General features: G+C 46.2%; 1 protein-coding gene across 3 annotated transcripts in view; it reads right to left on the reverse strand.

Moving 5' to 3' along the window:
- Positions 1-19,002, reverse strand: part of ZNF609 (zinc finger protein 609) — a 105,807-nt gene that overhangs the window by 69,305 nt on the left and 17,500 nt on the right. Inside the window, exon 1 of one of the 3 annotated variants that reach the window (XM_015418948.1) lies at positions 17,751-17,779. The exons of the other annotated variants lie outside the window; for them this stretch is intronic. The gene's annotated coding sequence lies outside the window, so the exon portion shown is untranslated. Of the gene's footprint in view, positions 1-17,750; positions 17,780-19,002 lie in introns of those variants that run through there. 3 annotated transcript variants of the gene reach the window in all.

The following is a 19,002-nucleotide window of genomic DNA, read 5'->3' on the forward strand; positions in this document are numbered from 1 at the left end:
GAGCTGAGTAAAATGGCTCTGAAGGAATACAAGAAAGCAGAGCTTGGAGGCTTCCGACATCCCTTAAATAGCAGCAGCAGTTAGAAACTTAAGGAGCCAAAGAGGTGGTGGAAAGAAAAGAGAAACTATTCAATACTCCCCTAAGGCAGACTAACATGTCCATAAAAAGGGCATCCTCAGACCCTACTACCAAACTCTGGCATTCTTAATGTGCAGCAAAGTTAGATGGATTTTTCTTACGCTGAGCTTTTTGCTAGTACTTTCAACCTTCTCACTGCAAATTAAAAAAAAATCAAAAAATCAGAGTCTAATAGAATGCCATTTGCAAAAGGTAATGATCCAACAGCAAACAGACACCCAGGCCCAGCCCTTGGGTGACTTCATTCTTGAGAGAGAACAAACTAACAGAGTTTCATATGGGTGCTGAGTTCAGAATTGGCTGTTGCCATTCTTTAGAATCATCATGAAGCTGATGAACTCATTCCTTAGTTTAGAATCATCATGAAGCTGATGAACTCATTCCTTCGTTAACCCTGAAGACTTTCCAAACTCACTGGCTTCCTCCTCGGAATGATTTTATACAAGAGAAGAAGCACACAGACTATCAGTATGTCAAGATTAAATGTTTTATCCTAGCCGTCTCCCTGCCATTCTTATGTTCCATTTTTTATTAATTAAAACATTTATACCCAGACTTTCCCTGTGGTTCAAGGCAGCTTAACAATAATAGTAAAAAAGCATTTCCAGTTAAAACCAAAATTAATACAGGAACTGAGGGTTCGTTTTTTTTGCAACACATCAGGGTCCATTCCAATATGTATTCCCCCAATTGCAGTCTGACACACCCCAGAAAAACTGCATAATAAACAGGTGGGTCTCCTAATGGCACTACATTACTTGGCACTAAAATTCAGAGTGGATACAGTACACTCACAGGCAAAAGCTTAACTCTTTTGCACCGAGTGATTCTCATTTCCAAGAGTGAATTAAGGATGTGCTCAGGGGGGAAACAAGGGAAATTCAAGCATCTCTTTTCACTAAAAAAAAGTCCAGTTAGTCTCTTATTTGGTGTTTTTTTTTAATTTATTAGATTAGATTTTTGACTGCCCTTCCCTGCTTGCGCCGGGGCTCAGGGCGGTTCACAACAATTTAATTCAGTACAGTGTAAAATAAGTTAAAACAATAAAAACTCAATATTTGAAACATTCAAGCATTTCAACATTTCAAAACATTTTAAAATCAAGATGGCTGTGCTGGCATTCAGTCATTGGGGGGGGCGGGGTGCCAGGCAGATGTAAGGAACCATTGCTGGCCTCAACCAAAGGCCTGGTGGAACAGCTCTGACTTACATGCCCTGCGAAAATTTAATAGATCAGAGAGGGCACGGATGTCACTTGGCAGAGAGTTCCACCTGGCTGGAGTCAGGGTGGAAAAGGCCCTGGCCCTGGTCGAGGCCAGCCAGATACCTTTTGGACCAGGGACCACCAGAAGAGTCTTTTCTGCTGATCTTAATGCCCTTCGGGGGCATACCAGAAGAGACAGTCCCAAAGGTACGTAGGCCCCTAATGGTTAAGGGCTTTAAAGATAAACACCAAAACCTTGAATCTGATCCGGTGCTCCACTGGCAACCAATGTAGTTCATGTAGCACTGGATATATGTGTGCCCTCCATGGGGTCCCCATAAGGACCTGCGCTGCTGCATTTTGTACCAGTTGGAGCTTCTGGATCAGTTTCAAGGGTAGCCCTACGTAAAGTGAGTTACAGTAATCCAGCCATGGATTACTGTGCCAAGGTCAGGGCAAGACAGATAGGGGGCCAGTTGTCTGACCTGGCGCAGCTGGAAACATGTCAGCCGGACAATGTTGGTGATCTGGGCCTCCATAGATAGGATGGGGTCTAAGATCACCCCCACTCCTGATGGTAAGTTCTGACATCAGAGGTACTCTGTCATGATCTGGGCTGTGCAAGCACGGCCTAGGAGGCCTAGGGAGCCTGGCTAGCAGTAGGTGAGGTTGGGCCTACAACTCCCAGAAGCCCCTGAGAGGTTTTGGAGCCAAAACTGACCAATAGGAAAAGAGGAGGGCTTGGAATAAAAGATCTGGTGCAGCAGGAAAAGCTGTTCTTCTTCCCAGGGAACAGGGCCAGGAGAGGCTGCAGCAGGGAAGAGACCCTCATCCTGAGGGAAGAGTGAGTAGTCTAGTGCCACTTGGAATAGTGAGCTAGGTACAGTATATATTTAGACGCATTAGGGCATTTGATTTCTTTTCTTTTCACCCACTTACTGTTATTATTCTGCACCTTGCTGTTTGACTTCCTATACAATAAACTATTTTCATTGTTCACTCTGCCTAGTCCTCACGCCTGTTATTCGGCCCAAAGGGAGGTCTGAAGGTCTTGTGAGGGTGCTCTGGGCATTCTCAAGGGAGCTTGTAACCAGAGTGGTGGCAGTGTCAGGTGACACCCCACCTGAGTCGTGACACACTCCAACGAGGGCTGGAAGTTGGCTCCTCAATCACGAGTCACCTCCCCCGCCACAGAACCTCTGTCTTAGTTGGATTCAGCTTCAACCATCCCACCAGGGTCTCCAAACCCTCGGCCAGATTTTTCAGGGTAGAGTCTGGGCGGCCACCCATCAGCAGATATAGCTGGTTGTCATCAGCGTATTGGTGACACCCAAGCCCGAAGTGCCAAACCAGCTGGGCGAGGGGGCCATTGTAGATATTAAACAGCACTGGGGAAAGGATCACCCCGAGGCACTCCACATATTAGTGGCTATCTAGTTAGCATCTCCCTTCCTGCGCCACCCTCTGTCCCCAACCTTGGAGAAACTACATCAGCCACTTCAAGACTGTCCCATGGACTCCTACGTTGGCAAGATGGTGGATGAAGAGATCATGATCAACCATAGCAAACGCTGCTGGAAGATCTAACAATATCAGCAGCACTGACATGTCTCGATCCAACTGTCTACAAAGATCGTCTGTGAGGGCGATCCAACCCATGGCCAGTCGGAAACCAGACTGGAATGGGTCCATTGCTGATGTTTCATTCAGGAAACTCTGGAGCTGCTCGGCAACCACTCTTTCAATTACCTTATCCAGAAACGAAAAATTCAAGACTAGGCAGTAATTGACTGGGTTGGCAGGATCCAGAGTTGGCTTTTTCAGGAGCGGAACAACCAAAGCCTCTTTCAACCCCTCCAGGTAGACTCCTGAATCCAGGGACAGATTAACAATGTCTACCCAGGGGCGCTGTATACCTTCGCCACTGGCCTTCACCAGCCACAAAGGACACGAGACTAGGAGACATGTGGTTGGCCTAACAGTACACAGAATCCTGTCAACAGCAGCTCGGGAAAGCCAACTGAAGGTTTCAAGAATGGACAGTCAAGGGACCTCTGGTTTACTTAATGTATCAAGAGTGGCTGGGAGACTGTGGTGAAGAGACAAGACTTTTTCCATAAAAAGGTCGAAAAGATTTCAGAGCTAAGAGCCAATTTCCTAACACTTTGTTTTTTCTCCGTAAGAGAAGTTAATAATCCAATTACCCTAAACAATTGCACTGAGCATGAGCTTGCGGATGTGATGGAGGCTATGAAATACTCCTAATTTGTCACCTTCACTGCCATCTCATAGGCTTTCATAAATGTCCTATAAGATGTTCTTGCTTCTTGACTTCCGGTTTATGAAGCAGCGATGGCAGTCGCTCTCTCCGAGCAGCGGGAGGGCGAATCGCACACCAGCGGCCTGGAGGAGTGCCACCTCAAGTGACACCCCCACGAAGCCTTTGCGATAGGCTCCAGGCCAGAGGGCTTTTGAGGGGTAGCCTCTTCAATGGCGTAATGCCATAGAATCGAGGCTCCCCTCCGCCCTGACGGTCCAGTTGCTGTGTGGCCTTCGGGTACAAGCTGGTTTGACAGGGACAAGCGCCGGAGATCGAGCAGAAGATCGTTAAAACGCAGCATGGTCAGAGAATCTGACCGACAATAAAAATGAGTTCTGAATAAAATGGACTTTAAAAAAAAGCGGCTGCCCCCCCGTGCGGGAAGAAGTGGAGGCAAAGAGGGACGCCTCTTATGCGAATAAGCGATAATTGACACGAAAGGGGAAAGAGGGGAGGAAAGTAGCGTGTGTGTTGTGAGAGACTTACTTGATTTTTGACATCGTGAGCAAGTTTCTCAAGCCAGGAGAAAGCGGTGGGAAGTGTAAACAAATCAGAAAAATGGTGGCCCAGCGTGCAAAGTTAAAAACGAAACCGACAGGCAGTCAAACTCCCAAACCGGAAGAGGGTGCAGACGTCATTAAACTACTAGCGGATATGCTTAAGCCGGTGATGGAACAACTCGATGGTATTAACCAGCAACTGACTGTGATGAATAAGAACTTTGCATCTCAACAGCTCCAGCTGAATGAAACGGAAAAGAAAGTGGAGCAGGCTAATGAGAAAATTCAAGAGATGGACACCATAAGTAAGAAGCTGAAGAAAAGACTGCGAGAGGTGGAAACAAAGCAAAATCTTCAAGAAAACCGGGTTCTGCAACTACAGATGGAAAAAGCCAATATGATTCTCAGGTTCCAGGGAGTTCCTGAAGCAGCGAAAGAGGACCTGAGGAGTTTGCTTAGCGAGATCATCGCTCCAGTGATAGGCTCTACACCGGATGAACTAGTAAAGATATGGAGGTGGCCTATAGGGCATACTCCAATTATATTAAAAAAAATAGCCTACCTGGAGAAATTGTGGTCAGATTCTCAAGAAGACAGACCAGAGATGCTATTCTAAAAGCAACATCAGCAACTCCACTGAAAATGGGAAATGTAATGATCAAGACGCTAAAAGACATTCCATTTGAAATTCAGCAAAAGAGGAAAAATTATAAAGATTTGATTGCTTTTCTTCAAACTAATGGAATAACGTACAGGTGGGCGATTCCAGAAGGTGTCATCTTTAAGATCAACGATAAAAGAGAGAAAATAGACTCCATTTTCAAGGCTAAAGAGTTTTTGTGGCGTCAGCTTGGAACAGAGGAAGAGTCTAAGGAGGAAGAAACGAAATCCAGTGACTCTGCTACCTCTGGAACGGAAGAAGACTCTGCTACAGAAACGGGTGCTGGACCTTCCAAAGTTGTCAATGATTTTAGAGACAGAAAGCCGAAGTAAAGGCAGAAGGACTGGGAAACTGGCCTTTTGAAGCAAAGAACGTTATCTTTCCTTTATCCCTAGTTGTAGCTCCCCTTCCTAATTTTCTTTGTAGTTTAATGCAAAATAAAAGAATATCCCTTTGGGGTTTTAAAAAAAAAAGATGTTCTTGCCTCTTCGTCGTGAGTCCGCCGCCACACTCACTCTAGCCATCTCAGCTCCCATTTAATCCCCCTAAGTTCCATTGTATACCAGAGGGACAATTTTGCGCAGGAGCTGAGGGGGCATCGGGGGGCAATCTTATCGATGGCTTCAGAGAAATCCAATCCTCTATCAGCACATCTAATGAGTCACCGGTGAACACTGGATCCTGCAGAGCATTCTGGAATTCAGTTGGATCCATAAGTCTCCACAAGCGAGCATAAATCCACTTTGCTGCCTAGACAGGGGGTGAGGTGGGATATCCATCCGGGCCTTTAGGGCAAAGTGATCTAACCATGGCACTCTGTCCTTGTCTACCAGACCCATATTTGTCCCCATGCAAAAAACCAGGTCTAGTGTGCAGACTGCCTGATGTGTGGGACCTGATTCAATCTGGGAGAGTCCTAGTGTCACCATGGATGACACCAGGTCTGCAGCCTGCATGGAGTCTGCAGCGTCGATGTGGACATTGAAGTCCTCAAGAACTATCAGTCTCAGAAATTCCAAGGCCCAGCCCACTACCCACTCCAGCAGGCACAGCAGGCTGTCTGCTGTTGTGCTAGGCGAACGGTACACCAGAAAGACAGCCAAGTTCTCCTCAGTGTCCCAGACCAGGCCAACACAGTCAATGCCAGTGACTGTTGGAACAGTGAGTGCCCTAATGGTAAAACCTTCCCAGGATGAGTATTGCCATCCCCCCACCCCTCGTGACTGATGAAGGACTGAAAAAGCTGGAGCAGTTAGCTCATTTAAGGTGACTGTCTCACCCTCCTAAGTCCAGGTTTCAGTCATACAAGCCAGGTTGACAGCTTGTGCAGTTATATAACTTTGCAGTGTTGCGGTCTTATTATGGACTGACCTGGCGATGAACAACAGCGGTGATGAAGGGGGGTATTTCTTCCTAGCCCTCTCACTTATGTGTTTTGGGACGGGACAGAGGCTGGAAGGGGACCGAACATAACCATATCTCCGTCTCCTTCCATTCCAAGACCTCCTCCCACCGCCATACCTTCCTAGTCCCCTGAACACTGGGATCCCCAGCCCCGGGCCGGCACCCTTAACACTGGCCATAGCCAGGGTTGTTCTCTCCTATCCACACACTCACCATACAACGTTCATTTACAGTTTGGTGCTAACATTTAATACATTCATCAGCACCACAGTGACCAACAAATGGAACTCTGTCTTGATTAGATGTCTGAACAGAAAACACACATGTATTTTTGCCACATCAGTAACAGAACCACCTCTTCTGGGTGAGTCACTCACGTCTTGCCTCACATAATAAATACAGCTGGTGTTTAGGGGTTGACAGGAAACTGCATTCATATTGCCTACAAGAACGGTTCTCGAAAACTCTTTTGATGCAGGGCCCACTTTTGAAAGCTTGCTCTGCTTTTTGGGACCCACTTGCAAAGTGACTTTGCACCGGGATTTCCTCCTTCCCAACCCCAACATCAAATCCAAGAAGTGTACATCAATAAACAATGGAAAAATTTACATTTTATTTTTCATGCTTGGTATTTCTAAATGCAAAGCGTTAGGAGAGCAACAGGCAGTATTTTCACAGCCATTTTGCACATTATGCAAAGGCAAACCCAAATAATTTGCTACTGAGCTTCCCCCCAGAGCCTCTTCTCCTGGCTCATCATCTTCCACCTCCTCACTCCTGGCCCTGTAAGCCATCTACGAGAGAAATGTGACCTGCTTCGGGGTTCAGAGACTCACAGTTTGCAAACCACTGGCCTACAACACACACTCAACAACACCACTTCCTTAAGGGTCTCCTGATGCACAGTAGGGTTTTCTTCTCAGCACAAACACCGCAAGGGGGAAGATGAGATAAAAGAACAAGATTCCACCCCCACCCCCCAAGCACACATCGCATTAGGGATGCCGGCCTTCAGGTGGGACTTGGTGATTCCCCAGAATTACAGCTCATCTCCAGTCTACAGATATCAGTTCCCCTGTAGAAAATGGATTCTTTGGAAGGTGGCACTGTACCTCACCAAGCTTCCTATCCTCCCTGGGTTCCACCCCCAAGTCTCCAGAAGCTTCCCAACCTGGATCTGGCAACCCTACCCCCCCCACACACACCATGGCCAGGGGAAATGGCAACCTTACACCACATGCATGTTCACACCCTAGCAAAAGTAACAGCGTTTAGCTAGGGAAACATAATAAAGACATGTCCAACAGACCTACACACTGTTACAGCTTTTCAAAATAAAACTGCCAGATCAAGGTAGACTGCTTGGGATTTACAAAAGACAACCGAAGTTTCTCTTTCCTTTAGGGATATATTGCTATTTTTCCATAGACATGTTCACATAAGGTCTCTTGGCAGGCCCGTAGCTAGAAAATTTTCAGTGGGAGGGGCACCAGAGGAACCAGTGGGGCGTGGCATCCCAATTAAAAATTAAAAAACAAAAATATATAAATACGCTCCAGCAGAGAATAAAAGGGCTCACTCACTCACTGCTCACCTGAGGCTCTGAGACCTGCTTTGAGACTTTTCAAACTCCTCCAGCAACCTCCTCCGGCTGTGTCCTGGCCACCGGGAGCTGTGCGTGCAGCATCTCGGAGTAGCAGCACCAAGGCAGCTCCCGCCCCCCACGGCCAGGTGTGCAAAGGCAAAGGTCTGGCTGGTGGAGCTAAGGCAGAGGGCAAGAGAAGGCAACCTTGATGGATGGGGCCCAGCGCTGCCCCATGGACTGACTCGGCTGATTCCACGGGTCACATGACGCTGGGTCACCCAGCCGAGTCACATGGCTGGACTGGTGCACGTGCAGTGAGGCCACCGCTGCCCAGCCAGCTGTGGGCTCACTGCCCCTAGATGCCCCACCGTAGCTACAGGCCCATCTCTTGGCCATGCCAGACTGAAACAAAAAGAAGCTAGATCTGCCATTTGCAGTAAAGGGACTCATGTTTGGGACATAATGACATCACACTGCATGTAGCGTCAAAAAGGAACTTTGGACTTGCTATGGAGATTTCTTCTATTTGAGGTAGAAGAGGACATTCTGACATTTGGGTACTCCTTCTCCCACGATCCCTGGAGGCAGGATATTAGGTCATTTTCTTCCCACCCCTGAGGACAGGAGTACCTCCTTCAGTTCAGAGGCTTCCAGAGCTTTCCATAGAAAACCACAGGTACTTGCAAAAGATCTGAAGCAGATGATATCAAAGGGTACAACTTTTTAACAACCCCTGGAAATGGTTTGTTTGTTATTGGCTTTGCCCACTCTGCCTTCATCTGTTTCACATAGAATTCAAAGGAGAGGAAAGCTCTTTCTGAGCAATCAGCTGGAGGAAATAACTCATCAATGAGCTCTGTGCCATCTTTCTGCCTTTGGGCATTAGCACTCTTGTCCCCTGCCTTTTGAGGTCCCTGTATACTGAGTCTTAGATAGCAAATACTGAAAAACCTCACCCTTGAAATATCTAAAGGACTGGTCTGAGACAATCATTTCCCCCTATTCACCGTCATTACATGAAAATCCCCCCCCCCCTTTTTTACCAGAGACATGTGAGAGGCTATCCCTCTCACGTGAAGGCGGATCAAATAGGCAATGCTCCTTGGGGAACCCTTTTAGGGCAGCTTTGGTGGACCAGCTGCCTCTGTTCTTGCACCTCCAAGGAGAGGGGGAGGGGAGGAGGATATAGTAGCTCCATGGCCCCATGCAGAAATGTGCTATTTCCTCCCCCATGGCTCTTATAAAGAAGGCCATCACATTTGGAAATAAGAGGACAGACCTGGGATTGCCAACATTACCGCTTTGCAACTTGTCATCTTCCTCGTCCCCTTGAGCATTATCGGCACAATCACGCCTAGCTCGATGAACCCCATTGAACCATAGGTGCGCCATGTGCAGGATTAGGCTCTGCTTACCGCTCTGCAACTTGTCATCTTCCTTGGCCCCTTGAGCATTATCTGCACAATCACACCTAGCTCGATGAACCCCACTGAACCATAGGTCTTGGGGTGCGCCATGTACGGGATTAGGCTTTGCTCGCCATTCCCGTTTTAAAGTATAGAGTGGCCAGTGGACTCCAAAATGGCCGCTGAGGCTGGCATGGGCTCCGTAAATGCTGCAGGGGTGTTGCAGCTGTTGGGCACACTTTGGAATGCCATCCTCGCCTTGCTCTGCTGGCTGAGCCACGGCCTCTATCTCCGGAGTGGAGAGAAATCCATTGCTATCCTCTCTTAACGCCATGGAAGGCGGTCTGTGAGATCCCCTCCCATTAAGAGCAACCAGCCCGGCAATGCTCAACCTCCAAAGGGGGGGGGGAGAGAAAAGAGGATAACATATAGGAAGGAAGAAGAAAAGGATTTTTTTTCTTAAGTTTCTTCAGAGAGAGGGAACAGCAAAGATGAAAGGACAAAGTGAAAGTAAGTTAACTCAGAAAGATAGGGTTAGGCAGAGCCTACACCTAGCTGCTCTCTCTTCTGAGGCAGGAAAAGAACTGTGCCTAGGGTGACTCCCACTACAGGAAACAGGAAGTAATTGAAATTAGTCCTGCCTCCCTAAGTGATGGATGGGAATCACCCACAAGATGTCCTCCACCTCAGAGGGAGAAGATGAAGCCAATCCTCCTGGTGGTATGCTGTTCTTCAGTTCCGAGCCTGCCATATTTCCAAAGCATCCTCCAACTCTCAGTAGGCCAGGATGGCATTCACCACTAAATCGCTGTGCGCCCAAAGGAGGAAAACTGGGCAAAGGCTTGGCTGTTCCTTGCCAGACAGGCTTGTTCCAACCTGTCACGTGAAGCAAAGCCCTGGGCAAAAGCCTCATGAACCACTGCTGCACAAAATCCCCCAGCGAGGAACTCAAATGGTCTCGACTTCCTCTGGCGCCTGTACAGCCACGGCTCTCTGAGCAGACAGCTGACATGCCTCTCCTGGCTGGCTACAGTGTCTGACAAAGAGATGTGCTGTCACATGGCTTGCTGCCTCCCAGCAAATGGGAAAAGCTTTTAGAGAGCCCACTGCCATTCTTTGAAAAGGGAAATCAAAGACTGTGTGTGTGTGTGTGTGTGTGTGTGCGCGCGCGTGCGTGCGTGCGTGTCAGATCCCACCAAGACAAGCTGGGTCAGAAGGAGTAGAGGATATCAGACAGGAAAGCATTTGTAATAATTGCCCACCAGCTGACTCCCTGTGTCTGCAGCCAACTCTTTCCTTCATGATTTAATAGCTTATCACTTCTCTGCTGCCTCCCTCTCTACTGCAGCACCTGTTGCAATTTTGCCATGCTCTGGTTATGCATGCTTAGGTCGCATACCACACCGCTCTAAATGGACTGGAATTAAAGCCTGTCAAAGCCCCACTACATTCACGAACCCACCACAACCAAGAGAAACGTGTCGTTTTGACTCATTCTCATGACTGTCCACAGAACTAGAGATGAAAGTCCACTGCCCCTGCTGCACATTCTGTGGGTAACACCAGACCTACCCCACCTGGTCAACAGGGGAAAAAAATTGATTTGAGATTTATTTGGGCTGCTGTGTATTGTTTAGAGCTAAGCCCCAGAACTTGCAGGTCATGGTATTAACACTGATTCCAGGGTGCTGAAAGCAATACGCTCCTCCCAGAGCAAACTGAAAACCCTTAATAACAGAAATTGGATTACTCACTGGATGTCACTTGGCCCCTGTCCTGCAAAGAGGCACTCTCAGAACTGCAACAGACCCAGAAAAGCAAAAAGTATCTCTGTTAAAATATGTAGGGTGTGGAAAATTCTGCTCATTAACTGCAAATGGGATTTATTCATTTGTAAGGAAGAGGGGAAAGGCAAGCGCAACCCGCAGCAGCCACTTCTGAAAGGAACTTGGCACAGGCTGGGGGTGTGAGGGTATACATGCATGCCAGCAAGGTGCCAGGTAATTTCTTACAGATGGGTGGGAAAGCAGGGCAGGAAAAATACCTCAGATTCCTTGGTGTCAATACTAAATACCTGCAAACCACCATCAAATATGTAGGTGCCAGTCTCTGCATGGAACTTCAAGCACGTATTCAAATTCCTTGGCACCAACATCACTTTAAGAAGCTGAGCCTTTTTGTTTATTTGGTAGGGGAGATGAGAGAAGTATTTTATCTGGCCAGGTACCCATATCCCATGCCTCCTGTTCCCCAAGATTGTGGTGGGGGGGAGCCCTGGCCAACATCAACAAAATGGCAGATCACTGATTTTACTGTACCTCCAGTAGGAAATCATCATCAGCTTTCTTCTGCTCGCTTTCAAGTCCTTTCTAGAATAAACTCAGTCTCTGCTGCTTTTCCACTGCTTAAAACTATCCATACTAGGACTCTGAAATGTATCCAAAACGTAGTATGGCAATACAAAGGAAATCATTACAGAATTCTCCGTAACGCTGGCTTTGCTTCCTCCAGCAGGTGCTGAAAACCAAATACCTTAGGTACAAGGCAAAGAGATGAACTGCAACAGTTTTTGAGAAGTGAAAAACAGTACTTTCTGGACTGGGCTGGAGTGATAATCTTACGTGCAGCACCACAAACGCCACCAGAATGTTCATGAGAGAACAGCTTGTATGCAATCATTTATTTTATGCAGCAGAAAATGCTTTGGTGGTGGCCTCATCAAAGCAGATGTTACATGTCCTGGCAATATTCCTAGCAAACAAAATCCTGGCCACTGGAATTTAATGGGTGAGAGCCACTTCCTCCCTACCAACAAAGCAATGAGCATGGACCAAGAATTCAGGACTTCTGTCAAGCATTTGTTTTAAAATATTGGTTTAATTGGTTAAACCAGACAGGCACAAGTACGGCCAACTGACTCACCACCCATCCCGGCTATTAGCTACTGGGAACAAAGCCATAAAGATTAGCAGATCACGAGCTTGCATGGTTAATGGGCTTACTTAGGTCCAGAGCAGGCCCCACAGCCATCTCATTTACCAAAAGTGCAGTGCACTTTCAGGAAAACCACACTCAGCTCGACCTTTCAAAAGCCTGACCCTGACACCAGCAAGAATTCAGTGATGTTGCCAGAAAGCATTAGCGATAAAGGGCCACCTCACCTTAATTCATTAGCTAATGTCTAACTGTACAGACACACGGAATATCGCAAAGCTTTCTTTCAAAATGAAACCCTGATGAATGACAGCTTAGCAACGTTCAACTTTATTTACTTGAAATGCTTCACAATTTGCCATTCCTCTCGGGGACCCCAAGGTGGCTCACAAGAAAGAAATTCAGCAACACGTCAACATTCTAAAAGCAATACTGGTCACCAGAACTACTAAAATGTAACAAATTTTTGCATAGTTTCAAAAATGAGCCAATGCAACATAACAACAAAAGGTCACAGAGCAGACACAGCAACTAAAAATGCTAATCCTGAATGTTCTTTTTGGGTTGATGGTTACATTTTGCTTTATATGTTTGTAATTTAAGAATATAAACCAGTGGTCCACTTAGTCCAGCCTCCTGTCTCACGCAGTGGCCAACCAGTTTCTCTGGAGAGCCAACAATAGGGCACAGAGGCCGAGGGCTTCCCCTGATGTTGCCTCCTGGCTATGGGATTCAGAGATTGACTGCCTCTAAATGTGGAGGCTTCCCCTCAGTCACCATAGCTAGTAGCCACTGACAGACCTATCCTCCGTTAATCTCTCTCATCTCATTATTGTTGGCTTTGCTGGCTGCCTTAAGACTGAATAGACATATTTTAACCACATACATATACGACAAAACAGAAAACAGAAGTGGAAAAAATAAAACCACATCCCAATCCATTAAAAGAAAGTTGGATTTAAAAAAAACAATCTCTTGGTCTGATGCAGAGAGAGCAGGAAAGCCTTCCGAAGTGAAGGAGGGCACTGAAACCCTCACCCTTTCATGACTACCTGTCTCATTTCAAAAGTTGGGGAAGAAAGGCACAAAGAAGACTGAGACAAAGACTGCAGAGTCTGGATAGGACTACATAATACTTCCTCATGAGATGGGGGGGGGGCAATTGTAGACCTGCAGATCTTGCAGAAGACGGAAGGTGAGACTGCATTTAGGTAGCTTACAGTATTTATTTGGTAGTACATCCCGCTTCCATTTTTGTCACAGGAAGGGACCCAAGGCAGGTCTGAGGCCTGCTAGTTCAGAGGTGAAAGGGGTACCTTACTGCTGAATGCAAGACAGCTGGCAACTGAACAATTCACTGAGCCAGGGGTGTTCGCACAGAAGGGGAAAAAAGAGCTTAGCGTTGCCAAGGAAAAAGCCCAACAACTATCCAATAAATCCCTGGGTCTTTGAGCCAGGGTCCCTCCTAGCTGAGACCTGCCTGTGATAAAAAGTTTAAGGAGGGGTTTGTTAGCTGATGGATTAAAGGGATTTAAGAGAATGATTAGACTTAGCTTTGATGCTGGAAGTAGTGTGGGCAAAGCCTGATAATGGCCCATACATTAGGAAGGAGGCTGCAAAGTCGGAACTGCAAAATTAAACAGGAGCCCAGTGGCACCTTAAAAAGCCTAAGAAAATTTATTCCGGTATCAACTTGAGCCAGAGCTCACTTCATCAGATGCATGAAGTGTCCACACATAGCAGATTCTTATACTCAAAACTATTAACAACAGAAAAGGGAAGATGGGGAGATGTTACCAGGAGAGGCCAGAGTAAATACCAAGCAAAAGCAAAAGTGCAGAGCCTGGTTTGCAAAAGAAAGGCACCGTGGCTTATAAAAGTTATGCAGGAATTTTGAAAAATAGCCATCACAGCCCTACCAAAGTGAGCAAGAGGCGTGACCTGACCAGTTCTGGATGACTTCCCCCCACTGAAGGAGAATGGCACTTAGGGATGTGTGCAATAATGATTCAGCACAAGGAGCCCAAAGCTGCCTGGAGAGGCTGCTAGCAGGCAGGGCACAGAATGAAGAAAAAAAAGAAAATTAAATAAAACAAACAAGGACACAATGGCGGAAGAGCAGGTGAGTACAAAGTGCCAATACTGACCTTTAAGTTTCATAATGGCTTAGGACCAGCATACCTGAAGGACCATTACTCACATATGTGACCATTACTCACATAAGGACCATTACTGTATGATCTGTACTGTCATCGTCAGAGGCCCTGTTTTGGGTGCTCAAACATCTGAGATTAGACAGGTGGCAACCTGAAACTGGAACTTCTCAGCTGTGGCACTGAAATCAGGAAGATTTGTTAGTCCTTTCTATCGCTGTCTTCTGCCAGTGGGTAAAGACTTTCAGTTTTGTTTGGAGTTCCTTCTGTGAGCCTCCGTCGGGTTTACGTGTATATAGGTTTGCATTTTGCTTAATTCTGTGTGCACACACATTTTAAAATTTGTTTTAATGTTTTGGCTCTCTGCTGCCTTGAAGACCCTGGACTCGGTGGAGAGGAAGCATAAAAACATTTTAAATAAATTACAGGAAAAACCTGGGCTGGAAGGGGCACAAACTAATCACCTCAGTGCTCCCTTGGCCTTTTTCATGCATTCCAAAACTTCCTTTCCAAACTGGCTGAACATCAGGGTTCACAAAGTCTGTGGTGGCATGGCATGTAAAGACTATTGTTTGATGTAAAAAACTAGGATGATCTGATATGTTCCTAAAAACAACTTTCCTGGGGGCACTAATGCTAAAAGTATCTACCTAGACAGGCCATGTTCCAGCACTGGAAGTGCTATCAGCATCATTAACCACAGTGGACTACGCAGCCCAACAAATTCAGAGGGCCAAGAGGAAGAAGAAAACGACATTGACCAATAGTCTAATCTAGTGGTGTTCATCCTTCCCTAGGAAGCAGCAATTCCTGACCAAGCAGCTGATCTATAGACCACTGGCATACGCACACCTTCTGATTTTAGTGCCATGGCAACAGCTTCTTAATTGCTTTGTACTGAAAGCTGCTGGATATTGGGTTGACTGAAATCTACATGTCCCCTCTAGACTGGGGCAGGGGAATAGACCTGAAATGACAGGGTGTCTGCATGTATAAGAATGACCTTCTCCGAACAGTCCCATAAGAAGATTGCTTAAGCTCTCTGGATGTATTTTACTAAAGGCATTCGTCATCCACAGGAGAGCATGCATGATGCAATCCATGCGTTGCTATATGCAGGCTGCCTTGCCCTTTAGTATTAAGCCTTTTACAATGGGGGATTAATGATTTATCAATTAATCGGACTGGTTAATCATGCCAGGCCTAGTGCAAAGAAATGCAAGTAGTGCAGGAGACAGGGTACCAGAAGAAATAAAAGACTGCCTTTCTCAGCACTGCCACACACACTGTGGCTGCAGGGAGACAATAATGGGTGGCTCAAGCCCTGCAAAGTGATAACACAGTGACATGGAGATTGGTTGCTACATCCTGCAGATTAGCGTGAGACAGAGGAGCATCTGAGTGGGGCTGACGAAATCACAGTGTAATGGAAGAACGGGCTTGGCAACAGCCACTTGGTCTATTTGGTATGGGGGGGAGGCAGAATTGGCTTGGCAGCTGCTGTCATAAAACCTCATCCGCTTTCACACCAGCACTGCATTCCTGGGAGAAGTCCACACCATCCCGTTTTGGTCCTGGGAGGGTTAATACAAACAGCAACCTGTGACTGATGTGAAGGCAATACATCTTTTTCTGTTTTAACTCCTAATAAATATTAGCGGCATAATGGAAGAACCAAGGAACAGGGGCTTCAGTCAGACCTTCTCCCTCCTAGAGAAAATTTACTAAGGTAAAACAAATGCAAATATAGTCCCTCCCTATGGGAAACCGGTCTCTGGAAGCCCTTGCGCCGTCCAGACACAGACCCTCCTTGCAAGAGACTCACTACTAGCAGAAAACATACCTTATCCTGCAATAGCAATTGAATACAAGCAAACAGTGTTCTCATCACTGTGAGGCAGGGAAAAAACTGCAGATGATAAAGAAAACTGTTTGATTTGCCCCAATCTGTATTTCAGGAACCAAAGGTCTCCATTTTGGCTATACGTTTTCTCTACTGCCCACTATATCTATTTTTTGGGCACAAGCTTTCAGCAGCTTTCATGTTTTCAATTCTTATGCAGAATAACCAATTGTCTTAGTGTGTTGTGACAACTCCCTGAAAACAGGTACCTGCTTCCATCTTCCTCTGTTCTCTTACTGTTCTTCGATAGCCACACACACCTGCAGGAAAGGGAGGGGCACGCTGCTAGAAAGAAGCCTGCTTTATTTCCACCATGAACTAAAAACACATCCTTCAGTCTTCGACATTAAGGAACATCAGCCTATAAAGGTAATGTTGATTACCTTATGTGTCTGTCTGTCAATTTCATGTTTCCTGATAAAACCTTTTCTTCTTTAAAAACAATATTCAAACCTTGAGGAATTTGGAAATCTAGAAAAAATACTATGCATGTTCTACATAAAAACAGAAAACGCATGTTAGGAAACTGATGGTGAATGTGGAAATCTCACAGGCTAAAACAGAAGGATGATATAGTCTCTCTCAATCCCCCCCCCCAAATTCACTCACATAGTATCTCTAAAAACAGAAAGGGGGCAAGATTCCCACTGAGAAAGAGGGAGGAATTCTAAGGAATCGCTCTAACCTGAGATTTGTGTTTCATTCTAGGAAAAACAAATAATTTTCCCCATTAGCAACAAACCAGCTGTTGAAAGCTCCACTGGGCACTTAAGAAGCTTTCTGCCAATAATCATAAATCTATCATTAAAATGCTATTATAGCCCGATTCCAGTACAGATCAATTTGCTTCTAAAAATTCTTGGCCCCAGAACAAGAACGTCCAACGGCTACACTAACCTTTCCTGCTCTATTCCAGCTGGTTTTTTCAACAGATCTCACACAAAGAGCACACTTATTTCAGTCCACACATGCTCACAGTTCCAGAGAACAGATCTGACAGGAGCTTCCTCCCCCCACAACACCCTCTGCTCTAACAGTAATCCACAGAGACACTGAAGGCTTTCTCCCACACTAATTTTTCAGATGCTGTGCTCTGAGAAAACGCACTGGCAGTCTTCGAATTGTTCAGGTTTTATATTTCGGCATCACTTCGTTTCAAACATCAATTCAACAGAAATACCAGCGGTGTCAGGGCTGTATATTATGTTATGTGCACATTTTCGTATGTAATCCCACAAGCCAGTGTTGTGGGGGTCAACTGACAACCAACAGGTGCAACTGCAATGGCACTATTGTGGTTCTCTCTCCCACCACCTGTGATGTCCAACGTACTACAGGTAATGGAAGCAGAAGAATATGGCATTGCCAAAGAAGGAGACACCATTTCACAGCAGGGTGGCTTATTCCATCTTGCACCTTTTCATTCCATCCTTCAAAAAAAATGCATTTCAACTCTCCCACTTCTTTTAACCATTATGGGAGGAGGTCAGGGAGAGTCTCAGCCTCAAATTCCTACTAGCATGGACTCCAAAGGTACTCACCAATTGCAAACAAGTAATGGATTTTAAGAAACTTGCGGCAGCTGACTGTATTCAGGTATCCATTTGAATACTTCTCTGGTTAATGCAGTTCAACTTGTGTTTTCTGACTTCTAACGTATATGAATCCCTGTCTCCAAGAGAAAGAGAACATAAGAACATAAGAGATGCCAATGTTGGATCAGGCCAAAGGCCCATCCAGTCCAACACTCTGTGTCACACAGTGGCCAAAAATACCAGGTGCCATCAGGAGGTCCACCAGTGGGACACAAATGAGGTAATTCAGTAACGTATGCAATACTCCCACCCCTTATAATTCCAATGCTACACTAATATGCTGACCAGAAGGGATGACTCTCATAAGAACATAAGAGACGCCAATGTTGGATCAGGCCAAAGGCCCATACAGTCCAACACTCTGTGTCACACAGTGGCCAGAAATACCAGCTGCCATCAGGTGGTCCACCAGTGGGGCCAGGACATTAGAAGCCCTCCCACTGTTGACACTCCCCCCAAGCACCAAGAAGACAGAGCATCACTTGCCCCAAAGCCCCTATCTATACCTTGTGGCTAATAGCCACTGATGGACCTCTGCTCCATATACTTATCTAATTCCCTTTTGAAGCCGTCCATGCTTGTAGCCACCACCACTTCCTGTGGCAGTGAATGCCATGTGTTAATCACTCTTTGGGTGAAGAAGTACTTCCTTTTATCCATTCTAACCCGACCGCTCAGCAATTTCATTGAGTGCCCACGGGTTCTTGTATTGTGAGAAAGGGAGAAAAGTACCTCTTTCTCTACCTGCTCTACCCCATGCATAATCTTATAAACCTCAATCATGTCACCCCTCAGCCGTCGTTTCTCCAAGCTAAAGAGCCCTAAGCGCCTTAACCTTTCCTCATAGGGAAAGTGTTCCAACCCTTTTATCATTCGAGTTGCCCTTTTCTGCACTTTTTCCAAAGCTATAATATCCTTTTTAAGGTGTGGTGACAGAATTGATCACATTTTTCTGTTGCCATGGCTGGGACCCAAGCAGTAGCTCTGTCCAAGCAGCCAGCAGATAGGAGAGGGCAGGGGGGCGCTCAAGCCCATCAGCTTGTATGATTCATCCGATGTGATCACACCTCAAGAGTCATTTCTGGGCCTCCCTACGACCACCATGGCTGAGAATTTTATTTTCAGCTATTTCAATTTACAAAATCCACTTCCCCACCTTCCTGCCCCCACAAGGGCCGTGAAGGAAGCTAACCAATCC

Source organism: Gekko japonicus, unplaced genomic scaffold, assembly GCF_001447785.1.
Source record: "Gekko japonicus isolate JY-2015 unplaced genomic scaffold, Gekko_japonicus_V1.1 scaffold150, whole genome shotgun sequence".
Classification (NCBI taxonomy): domain Eukaryota; kingdom Metazoa; phylum Chordata; class Lepidosauria; order Squamata; family Gekkonidae; genus Gekko; species Gekko japonicus.